This window comes from Lactuca sativa, chromosome 9 (assembly GCF_002870075.4).
Source record: "Lactuca sativa cultivar Salinas chromosome 9, Lsat_Salinas_v11, whole genome shotgun sequence".
Taxonomy (NCBI): domain Eukaryota; kingdom Viridiplantae; phylum Streptophyta; class Magnoliopsida; order Asterales; family Asteraceae; genus Lactuca; species Lactuca sativa.
In genome coordinates this window covers 214522472-214530012 of record NC_056631.2, presented here as the reverse complement: position 1 = coordinate 214530012, position 7541 = coordinate 214522472, and the positions used below count along the sequence as shown (strand labels likewise).

Below are 7541 nucleotides of genomic sequence, written 5' to 3'. Positions count from 1 at the left end.
GGAGTTATCGATGATGGGAGTCAGCTACCAAGTGAGTATGACGATACTCAGGAGGTAGAGGGCTGGCATCATTGGGAACTCTTCAGCAGCTGATAGCAAAGAAGTGGGAGGACAGCGGAAGGGACTAGGGAGTAAACCTAGCCAGATGAGTGCGCTGGTAGAGTAGAGGATTTCGCTGGGAAGCGAGCACGCGCGATGAGATTGGTGAAAGAGCAGGTTTATCAGCTACTTAGGGACTCTGGAATGGTCCGTGTGGAAAGTATGGGTAGATGTGGCAGGTAGTATGGGCCCGTACTACTGAAAGCAGAGGACCCATACTTGATACAGGGGGCATTCTGAAGGTCCTAAGGAACAGATTGAGGGGTGATGTTATGGTTCGGATACCATACATCGGAGCGGATACAGAGTGATGTTATGGTCAGGGCACCATACATCGGAACAGATTGAGATAGATGTTGTGGTTCGAGTGCTATACATTGGAGCAGGTTGAGGAATGGTGCTATGGTTCAAGTACCATACACCGAAGCATGTTGAGGAAGGATGTCATGGGATGAGTACCATGGTTCATAGTGGATGATGCTTGTGGCTATCTTGTTATCCGGTTATCGATCGGACGAGCACGAGCGAGCGGGATGCGAGGATTCGCGAGATCCGGCGTGATGAGGTTGCTGCCTTGTTGCGGGTTGAGTCGCCAGAATTGTTTGGGTCGATCAGGACCACTATGATTGAAGTAGTTTGATGAGCGATATGCGGCTTTCGCAGAGACGGCTGCCGCGGCGGTTACAGCGGCTGTAGCAACGGCTAAGAAAGGGACTAGTCGGGGTTTTCGGTATCGGGACTTCTATTATGCGAAGCCTCCCACATTCGATGGAGTTCAGGACTCGATTGTTGCTATGAGATGGTTATCAGACATGGAGGGGTGTTTCTCCACGAGTTTATGCCCTGCTGATCAGAGGGTGGGGTGTGCTCTGAACCTGTTGAGGCTCGGGGCGAAGGGTTGGTGGAGATTGACCACGAGGTCATTTTCCGATGCGCAGAGGGCTGCGGTTTCATGGGATCAATTCAGAGGGATGTTCAGTACTCGCTATGTTCCGCGAGATGAAAAGGAGAGATTGGCTCGGGAATTCCTCGAACTGAAGCAGGATTTGGAGTCGGTGGCTGAGATCACCGGGATGTTTATTGAGAGGGCGATGTTTCGCCCTGAGTTCGCTTCGGAGCAGGCTCAGATGCCCGATATTCGAGTAAGCTCAAGGGGGTATCAGACAGTTCGTGTCTGCGCGGAGGTGCGAGACCCTGTTGGAGTTGCAGAAGGCCGCCATGTGGCGTGAGTTAGAGGTTAAGTTGCAGTTGCGTGAGTTGGGACAAGCCCCGATGCAGTCGCAGTCGGCGCCGAAACGGTTCAGGACCGTAGACGTTGAAATGGGGGATCGGAGCGGTCACACTTGTGGGAAGTGTGAGAGAGATGGCACCGGAGCTTGATGGCCCAATGGTGCATGCCGCGAGTGCGGAAAGGAGGGGCATGGTGCACGGGGTTGTCGGCAGTCAGTGCCAATTCGGGATTCCAGGATTTGTTATCAGTGTCGGCAGGTTGGACATTTGAGGGTCAAATGTCCACAACTTTTGCAGGATCGGTGCAGGCTCTAGCACCGGCCACCTTGAGGAGTTCAGGAGGAGGACAGGATGGAGTAGAGCCCAAGGGCTCAGGGTTGTGCTTATCGGATTGCGGCAGAGGGAGACGGAGCAGTGCCGGAGGCAGCTGCGGGTATGATGCTGTCTTGATGTCTTGATTAGCTTGCGTTGTTTGTGGCGTATTGTTTGTGCGGGTAGTGTGGATTTCGATGCGGTAGTCGTTGTTTCGCGGGATTGGCATGGTTATGGATTGGTGCTTCAGGTTTCGTTTTGGCATTCGTTGTTTCCTGATGGTTTGGTATGGTTATAGTCTGGTGTTTTAGTGCCGGTAACTTTGTGCGGTTTTCGATGCGATATTCAACCTTTGGCAGGTTGTGGGTTTGGTTATGGGTTATTGCTTGGGAATTCCGTTGGTCATCGTTCGTGGGGGTCGATAGTGGAGATGCGGCACTGGGTTGAATGACGGGTAGCATCTGCAGTTGTGGAGTGGATAATTGAAAGATCGGATTCTTTTGAGCGGATTGATCAGGGAGGAGATGTGTTTTGCTGGGGGTTGCTTACGCTTGTGGGAAGCAGTCAGTGGGTAAATGTTCTCTTTGTGCAGGATTGTTCTGAGAGGTCGTTAATGACGATCGGTGGCAGTTAGTCAGTGCTTTAGTGGGGGAGAATTAGAAAATTCTCCGGGAGATCGATGAGTATGTGAGGGTGCTTAGCTGCCGGGATTCAGCAGGGTTTGTCAGCGCAAAGTATAGGCCGACGAGAGTGAGTGTTGGATATGCAGGGCGAGATACAGACCTAGGGCATTTGATTGTGGAGGCCTGAGAGGAGGTCGGGATCGAGCTTGAGTAAGTAAACGGAATTTTGCGATCAGAGTATTGGTACGTTTGAGGTACGTGATGGTTGTACTGCATTAATCCTACGGGATTATGTTGTGCATGTTTCTAGAGCTGGAACCGGAAGGTTCCCAGAGTTAGAACCTGAGGGTTCGCAGAGTTGGGTGTACGGACCCACAGAGATATAGCCTCGAGTGGCTAGTACGTGTTATGAGAGTCGGTCCAGTCATACTGGAGACTCTGTTGGTATTGCTGGATTAGTTTGAGATTTGCGGATCACGTATTTTGCAGTGTGATTGCATTGGAAGGTCTGGCCCTGGGTTGTTGATCTTGTTTAGCGGAGGCAGTGATTTTGATGAGTGGAGAGAGTGCATGGGATTGAGAGCCCCTGCAATGAGAACCAGAGTATGTGAATAGCAGTTACGCAAAAAGGGTGGTGTCGCTTGGGGCGAGCACCGTGGCACCGGTTGGAGTGGCATTATGTTTAAGAGAGTTCCGTGGAAAAGGAAAAGAGGAGGGTATGTAACTCCGAAGGGGGTGCAAGTTCACGAAAGTGAAAGCTGCAGAGCAGAGTTATGGTTAGAGTACTTCGAGTATGGTTCTGAGCATCGTGTTCGCGGCAGTGGAGTAGGAACCCATCCGGTTGGGATGTCTGTTGAGGCTCAGAAGGGATGCATGGAGAGAGAAAATTTTAATTTTTCAGTGTGAATCTGATCAGAGTGTAGGGTGGGTGTAGTGGTTCATCTTGGGAGATGTTCGAGGATATCATCAGTGTATCGGGTCTTCCAACCTACGAGTGTTGGGGCTAGTTCAGCATGTGTATATGATGGCAAGAGGAGAAATTGTGAGAGTTACTCTGGGAGTGAGAAAGGATCTCTCAGTGGGTCTGGGATGGACAAAGTGGGCTTTGGATCGGGGATCCGGTGGTTCAGGGCTTCCTAACCCTCATTGGTCGAGTGATTGTTGGGGTTTAAGAGCAGAGTTGCATCTTGGGTGGTTCTCGGTTACAGGTAGAGATGGACAGTACAGAGTTTGGGCTTCAGTTGACAGAGCAGACTCAGCAGGTTAAGGAGAGTTAGTGATCGTTTAGAGTTAACAGGAAAGTTATGCAGGCAGACGCCGTTACGAGTATGTGATTCAGGTCAGCGACTTCGTATTTCTGTCGGGTGCTTCGATTTAGGAAGAAGGGTAAATGGAGGGCCCCGGTATGTTGGGTCTTTTCGTGAAGGTGCGAAGGTAGGGAGAGTGACCTATCGTTTGGAGCTGTCAACGGAACTGGGACGGATCCATGACACTGGTATGTGTCGCAGTTGAATAGGTGTATAGCGGATGAGTCAGCAGTGGTTCTACTAGAGAACGATTAGGTGGATGCGAGCCTGTGTTACGTCGAGAGGCCAGTGGCCGTCGGAGATCGGAAGATCAAGGTTCTGAGGAACAAGGAGGTATCTCTGGTGTTGGTTCAGTAGCGGCCTCGGGAGAGATCGGTAGTGTCTAGGGAAGCCGAAACGTGTGATGCGGGAGCAGCATCCAGAACTATTTTTCAGAGTGAGACTTCGAGGGCGAAGTCTAAATTCTAGTGGGGGAGAATTGTAACAGCCCAAAATCTCAAGTATGGTTAAATTGCATTTTGGGGTATTTTAAAGGGGAGACTCGGCGAGTTGGAGCCAGACTCGCCGAATAGGATCGCAGAGTTGGTCGCGGGTTCGCGACTGGACTCGACGAGTCCAGGTATGGACTCGGCGAGTCGACGCTGTTCAGCAGAAACCCAAGCCGTTTCGTATTGGGTCGTATTTAAGGGTTGTTATGTCGTCATTTCACGTCTTTTGGCCGATTGTGGAGAACCCTAGACGACTGTGGCATTTGGAGCAAAACTTGGAGGCCATTATTGACTTTGAAGGAATTGTGGTGCAAGAAGAGGAAGGATTTCGGCCAAAGGAAGAGCAAGGGGGGGTCGAGTTCTGAGGTTTGGGGACGCAGAGAGTATGTTTTCAGGTAAGGTTTCGGATCATTCCTGTTATTTTGATGTGTACACGAATTTAGGGTTTATGAAACCCATTTGGAGATTTGATGGATTATTATGTTGTTATGCAAAGGTTTCTACCTTAGTAATAGGATGATTAGAGGTCCAGAAGTCCCATGAGTGTGTATCTCGGGAAAAACGTATCTCAGGAAGCAGTTGGATCGACTGCATGGCGTGGACTCGCCGAGTCGGATGATCAGACTCGGCGAGTAGCTTGAAGATTCACTGGGACTCGCCGAGTTGTTCTTCAGACTCGGCGAGTGGAGTCGGGGTGGCCCCGCGATTCTTCCAGGAGTGACTCGTCGAGTCAAAGAGGATACTCGACGAGTAGAAAGGGAATCTCAGAGGATTGAAGGACGACCAGACTCGCCGAGTCGCCAGGGAACTCGCCGAGTCCAGTCGAGCTGACATTGGACTGTTGACCAGAGTTGACTGGTGTGATTCTTAGGGTCAGTTAACGTGGAAGATAGAAGTATTAAATAAGGGATATATGATGTTACAGGGAGCTTGCAGCTCGGAGGATCAAGTGCAAGGGATTTTAGGAGTTGCTATCTTCTAGTGACCGCGAGGTGAGTCTTCTCACTATACCTCACCCGGAAGGGTTTGATTGTGTGACCGGAAGGTCAAGTATGTTGTGTGTTATGTTTATATGCTATGAATGGAAAGTTAGTTGCTACGCGTGATATACATGCTTATATATGGGCCGGAAGGCAATGTATTATGTGACAGAAAGGTCAGGTATGATATATGATATATGTGCTTTATGTGTTAGAGTATTTGTATTATGTGTTATATATGTGTGATGGACCGGAAGGTCGGCGTGGGTAAGGCCGGAAGGTTTACCCAGCAGGGACGGAAGTCCCCTGAGACACATGGACCGGAAGGTCGGGCCGGAAGGCGATATTATGTGGATCGAAAGATCCGGGCCGGAAGGCGATATTATGTGGATCGAAAGATCCGGGCCGGAAGGCGATATTATGTGGATCGAAAGATCCGGGCCGGAAGGCGTATGTGCGTAAGGTATATTGGGGAACTCACTAAGCTTCGTGCTTACGTTGTTTATGTTATGTTGTTTCAGGTTCTTACAGTAACGCGGGATGGCAACGGTTCGATTGTACACACCGAAGAAAGAGTTATGTTTTGGAGGATCCTGGTCTTCTATTATAATGAAAAAGAAACTATGTTTTGGAAATTCGAATGTAAATAAGCTTTTAAGCAAGTGTTTTTAATATTAAATTGATTATTTAAATGAAAATTTTGTTTTTGGAAATCACGGTGTTACACTTGTATTATGTTCCTACTTGATCCTTGATTCTTTATATCTCGACATATGGTAGTAGTGGGTTGAGGAGGTCCTACATTGTGTTGTAGGCCAAGATACTTAGTACAAGCCGAATGTAAGTTGTAGACACGAAGGCTTAGGAAGATCGGTTGGGTTGAGGCAGTAGGCTAACATACCCTGGGTATTCCACCCTGATGGCTGATCGGACCCGTTGTGTGATGGCATTCTAGTTCGAGGACTAATAAGGCCTGGGCATTCCAACTGGGAGGTTGTGGGCCGTTATGCATGCTTGTATGTTTATCATATGGGGTATTTTGGGAGAAAATCGCTAAGTTTTATGCTTACCCAGTGTTTTCTTGTTTCAGGTATCATCAGTGGCTATGGGAAGGCGAAGGCGGGACTATACACACTCATCAACAACTTTGAGGATTTCATGTTCATTATAATATTCTGATTTTCCATAATTGCAATTGGAAATAGATGGTTTTCTTAAAATGTTTTTATAATTGGGAGGTTTTACTTTAAATAAAAATGAAGATTTTGATCGTGAAAATGAGACGTTACTGTTGGATTAGTGTCTAAGCCCGTAACTATATTTGGTATGTACTTGACCAAGTTGTGCATGGTCCCAAATCTGTGGGATCAATCTAATGATCAATCAATTTGCAATAGAAATGAAGAAGAAGAAGATTAAACAACCAAGCTTGGATATAATTCAAATCATGAAATGTTGAATACAACTTGGATAGACCGAAAACTAACTTGCAACAACCTTACACCTCTGACGGCCTGACAACTATATATAGTAACACACAAAGAACGAAAACATGTTTTTGGTCAAAGCTTGACCAAAAAGCTACCTAGACCGAAAACTCATAAAAACACATAAGATGTCCAAAACACAATGTAACACCCCCCTCTGGCACGTATCACAATATTGTCCGCTTTGGGCCACTCGGCACGAGGACTTCCCAGGGGGTCACCCATCCTGGTACTACTCCCGCCCGAGCATGCTTAACTGCAGAGTTCTTATGGGATCTGCTGCCCTCACGGCTTTAAAACGCGTTGTGATAGGGAATGTATCCACACCTCTTATAAGGAATGCTTAGTTCTCCTTCCCAGCCGATGTGGGATCAGATCTAACCCACTTTCACCCCCCATTATAGGGTTCGACGTCCCCGTCGAACACATCGACCCGTGCCCTAGCTCTGATACCATTTGTAACACCCCCCTCTGGCACGTATCACAATATTGTCCGCTTTGGGCCACTCGGCACGAGGACTTCCGAGGGGGTCACCCATCCTGGTACTACTCCCGCCCGAGCACGCTTAACTGCATAGTTCTTATGGGATCTGTTGCCCTCACAGCTTTAAAACGCGTTGTGATAGGGAAGGTATCCACACCCCTTATAAGGAATGCTTACTTCTCCTTCCCAGCCGATGTGGGATCAGATCTAACCCACTTTACTGTGACATCCCCAAAATCACGGCCAGAAAAGACCGGTTTGTTTATGCTTTATAAAAATCAGAGTACTTCATTTCATAAAAATGTTGCAGAATTTGTTCCCAGAAAAACATGGTAAATACGTTATTAAAACATTTTCGAAGAAACGTATTTATTTCATTTTAAAACGTTTGGGATGTCACTGTTAATACAGAAACATAAGCATAAACAGAACTTACAATTATTTACACTAGTGATCTACATCTCTTTAAATCTCTCAGTGTAATGTCACTTCATATCAACACCTGTGATATAAATAAACTGAGTGGGTCAG

The 7541-nt window shown here is 47.8% G+C and overlaps 1 pseudogene; it reads right to left on the bottom strand.

Annotated features, from left to right (window-relative positions):
- Positions 1–6714: 6714 nt before the first annotated feature.
- LOC128129421 (5S ribosomal RNA) lies at positions 6715–6832 on the bottom strand (annotated as a pseudogene).
- Between the last annotated feature and the right edge of the window lie 709 nt (positions 6833–7541).